This window comes from Gasterosteus aculeatus, chromosome 3, assembly GCF_964276395.1.
Source record: "Gasterosteus aculeatus chromosome 3, fGasAcu3.hap1.1, whole genome shotgun sequence".
Lineage (NCBI taxonomy): Eukaryota > Metazoa > Chordata > Actinopteri > Perciformes > Gasterosteidae > Gasterosteus > Gasterosteus aculeatus.
This window is the reverse complement of record NC_135690.1, coordinates 13,072,671-13,077,752: the sequence shown is the minus strand read 5'-3', so window position 1 is coordinate 13,077,752 and position 5,082 is coordinate 13,072,671.

Here is a 5,082-nt window from a genome sequence, read left to right as displayed (position 1 = left end):
ATGTCTGCTGGTGAATTCCTGTGCATCAAGATATCATCAGATGTGTTTTGGTTTTCTTAGTTTGTACAAAATGACGTGAAAAGAATCATTGTTGTAGAAGAAGATTAAAAAAAATATTTAAAAATTCTAGCCACAAAATTATTATTGCATTTGAGATGTCGAACACATTCACTTATAAAATAATGCAGTGCTAGCATTAGATTTTTTACTGCTGGACACGCAGACTCACAAACTAATGCATCATGGATAACAATCAGATAATATAATAATGATACAACACTGAGAGGACACGCTCTGATCCATAATGAGCACTTCCACTGTTTGAACGCTTTAAATGGGAGAAGTAAATTGTTGTGTTGCATTAGCGGTAACTTGACATGCTAAGGAGCTACGAGATTGAACCGTAATCTGCAGTGAGGACAGTTTACCTCAACACAAACAAAGAAAACAACTATATTAGGAGGTAAATACTTTGAATGGCTATTGCTGAAAAAATACCAACCAAATATAGCATCTCAAGGATCAGTGATTTGAATCGATCTACATGAATATCTTACTCACTATAACATTGAAAATATTCTGCTGACAATGCATCTGCCTGAAGTCCTTTTTTTAAACGCAGGACCTCTCATGTGATGGAGTATTCTTCAAGTGTATTATTGTTACTTTTACTTAATTATACCACGTCCACCCTTGGTCTTCCCACCATTGCATGTAGCTTCTTCACTGTCAAGGACAAGATGATAAATCTCATCCTCTGCCGATTCACACCCTCTCACTCTGCTGTTCTGCTCGGACGCACATGATGAGCACGACAAGTTCAGCCGATCGATCGGAAGTTGTACTACCACCAAGCAACGGGTCGATGCAAAGCACCGCCATATTGTTCACAGGCATGCCAAAGGCACACTGAGGACAGACCTCCCTCCGCACCAGGGTCTGCGTGATGCTGTCACTTTAGATTCTGCGATGCGACGCATTGCCATCATGCAGGTGATGCATTCATGCTGCCAACATTACCTTGGGAACATAAGGGGAAATTAGCGTTCCACAGCATGAAAAACAAAAAACATGAAATTTGTACATAAAGGATATTGAACTAATGTTTATGGCACCAATAAAATAAGCAGACAACCACTATATATCTTTCTCCTGTTAGGTAAGGGGCAATGCAATTTCTGCTGCTTCTTTCCTGCTGGTGCAGCTGCTGACCGGGAGGCATCCTGCGGCACCTGTATTAGATTGAGTCGAAACAACGGTTTGCTGCTGGTTGCCTCACACAAGATAGCATCTTGCTTTTTTCTCTCAGTCTCTTGCCATGGGCCAGCCTCCTTCTGTATCCTTTGCTTCCCTAAACCAACTCTCCCTCCTGGGGGATGTCGGCATGCAGCCTGTTGCTGGGTAACCAGAGAGGATTATGGGTCAGAGAAATTATCCGTTGAATACCAAAAACAACTCCTCAGCTTTCAGTGTGCATAATGATATCGGAACTAAATACTGATCAAGTGTAGCGTTAGCTGACTGACTGTGATGGCCACACGCGGGAATATCATTCCCCTCATTAGTTTGCTACGTACACAGGTTCTTGCCTAAAGGGAACCACACCTAAACAGTTAATATCACGTGGCAACATTTAAGATAATATCCATTTAAAAGAATTCTTGTTAATCATATAAAAGTTTTAAAAGTTTAATGAGGGGCTCCTACCCTTTAGAATAGCTTAACAGAGGAACTAAGGCTGACTGTGCTCTTTTAAATCATCTCTCAAGATGCACTTTTACCATTTGGTGTTTCATCTGTTAATTCTTTCTTGATCTTGCTGTGCATAAAGAATGCATAGAATTGAATATGGACTAATTCAGGTTTTAGAGTAAATGTAATAATTAAGAGTATGACATTTATGGACTTAAGATGATTGATCCATTGAATCCATGCAGACTGAGAAAACGCCACGGATGATATTGTTGACTTACAGCTTGTGAATGGCTTACATTGAGCTCTTCGATCCTTTTTGATTTTCCTGCAACTTCGGAAATATATATATATATATATATATATATATATATATATATATAAGTTGTGTTGACCCCTTTAGGCTTAGTTATCTAATTCTCTGTGTTTTTCTGGCTTCCTTGTTGCCTGACTGTTTGGTCCAAAACACTCACAACCTCTTTTCTGCAGCAAAAATGTATCAATTTTTAATTTCCCAATGTTGTTTTACTCCGGCATAACTTTTACAAAGTTCTCTCAATTGTTATTTAACTTTACAAACTTCTGCTACTAGTTCATTGTAAGATCATTCTAATGCAAATCGGTGAATGCTATTCCAATATATTACGTAGAAATTGTGTTGGGTGTTACTTCAGGAATCACAAGAACGAGTCAAAGCTTTTAAGATTATCTGGTAATTTCTAAGAATCAAATATTTCCAGAGATGATGTGTTTCCAACCGGCTTCATCCAACTGAGACATGGAGAAACTTTGGCAGTCATCCATCCGTAAACTGTTCAACACAGAGCTCTTGCAGAAAGAGAGATTTAAAAAAGAATTGCTCTAAATACATGTAGATAAAGGCAGTGAGTATAACAATACCGCGCTGAAACACCATTGAGTATATTAATTATGCCCGGAGGCAATCAGTTACTGATGATGCACTGCTAGTGGTCGGGTAAGCACTCGCTGAATAATTCTGGCATTCACAGTGTACATCTACAATTATAGGGTCGTGTTGAAATTGACAGAAAACCAAATAGAGAGGATACTCTCCTTTCAAGAAACATATTTCACAGGTCAGAGTTTTGACAGAAAATATTCCTGTAACTCTTCACTGTTCATTGGACTATGTAATTGAGTTCAGGTGGTCTACCGTTATTCAAGTGATGGCCTGTACATTTTATTTACGATAAATGCACACTTACTTTTGGATTGCAGTGATTGATACACTAGGAAAGTAACAGCAGTGGTTTTAACCATTGAGGTACATCTCGTGGGAAGGGAAAAAGTGTATGTACAATCTGATCTTCACCCACGGATTTGTTCACTAAACTCAACTTTTACTGTGAAATTTAAACCATTCTGTAAACGGTAGCACCGTCCGATGACTTCCTCTAACTGGGATCTAATATCCAGTGGAGCCCCCCCCCCCAAATCGGGCCCACAAAACCCACGTTTGCTCCCTTTTCTTCTTTCAGTGCTCTAGCCTGATTGCTCTCTCTAGCACTTCACAACTGCACGCTAGTCTAGAGCCACTGCTGAACGGCATGCAGACACAAACTGCTCGATGCTTGAGTCAGCGGAAGGTGAATCAACAGCTGATTCTCTCCAGGTTTCTATTCAGGGGCCTTAACTTGGCGATCCAACCCAGAGAGCCACGGTCGACCGCGCGCAAGCGGCCTCAAACACGTGACTGCCGTCGCTTGAATAGAAATTGCCCCGACTCGGCAGAATGTCGCGACGGCCAACACACACGTTTTAGAAAGGATTGAGCTGTTTTACCCCTTGAGACCCAATTTGCATTCTCTCCATTCAAACGGTGCTTTAGTTGGGCACATTTGGGTCAACCGTTTAAGCGCTTTCACCAAGTAGAATGAGTGTATCAACAAAGTGCTTCTGTATCTTTTTGCACGGAAATCTAAAAAAGAGGTTGACGAAACATCGTGAAATCTTGGCTATTCTTAAATGGGAACATGCTGCTGCATTCATCATAAATGACAACGGTGGTGGTTGGGTTCTCTGGAGGATATTTGATGATTCTTGCTTTGGATTCTGTTTTGTACAATGTTGTTAGCAAAAAAAAAAAAAATGGGTGGTTTAAATTCCCTGGTGCAGATACCAAGATTAATGAGGCCAGCCCGAGTGTTTTTATTGCGACCAGACCACAAACCGCCAGGACTCTTAGCTCCTACCCGCTAATTACTTCGTCAATGTGTGCACACATGCATCTGTGTGGATGCGCATCCCTCAAGTCTTCGGGTGTCCACGCTTTTATGTGCACTTGGGTACTTGGACAAGTGCGTGTAAGCAGGAGAAGGAGAGGGAACAAGAGAGAGCGACTATTGTATTTGTATGAGTCAATGAGTTACTCAACAGAGTTACTTCAAGGCCAAGAGCACAAGTGCGAGAGGCTCGTGTGTGTGTTTGGTGCGTACAGTATTTACAGGGAGAGGGTTTGCTTTTATTGTGGAGGGGGTTGAGAAGGGGCCGATGCTCGGTGAGGCTGAATGAGGAGAGATGACGTGCTGTCAGTCTGAGTCGATGGTCACTGCTTAATGCTTTAGCGCCTCGTGACACTTCCAATTCAGACCAGGAGAACCGCGGAGCGCCGCCAGCGTGCCGAGGGATGCCGCCTTTTAATTGAGCCTTTACCCGAGATTAATTTCACTCTGCACCTACGGCCTCACTGGGAGCAGAAAATCCATGAGTGACAAAACTGGGCTTCGCATTGTTCGGGCTTGGATGCTGAGGAAACCTAGACCTAGAAAAAAACGTTGACCTTTAGAGGCATTATCCTGGTTTCCCAGGCATTAAAACCTCACTAATCTGAACCTCTATCACATGAAAGTCATTTTTAGAATCAAAAGACGCCATTTTACTGCAGTAAAACCTACATTATCCGATATAGCTTTGTGATTTGACTTGGAATCCCTCGAGTCGGAAGATATTCTTGATAAAGGACAAATAAGAGAATGAGACGACCTTGTAAAGATATCTGGAAGCTGTAATATGATATAAAATGACATAAAAGTCTGAATTTATTTTTTATCCTATATAAGTGTGAGATGATTATCTGCTCAGAAGATTACAAAAATAATACAAAGCAATTTCATTGTCATCTTAAGGTAGTTTGCACTTTTCTTATCGGTCTGTAGATTATAAATATCTTCATATAAATCTACTCCTGGAAATAATGGTGTGTACATTGCTACAGATGATAGTCTATACTGAACATAAACAGTTTGATTGGTGCTTTTTTTAAAATAAATCCATTCCAATTATTTACTATCACATCCTACTGAGTGTTGAGGTCAGCCCGGCAGGTCAACTGAACACACGGAAACGTCAAATGTTTGTGTCTACAAACAG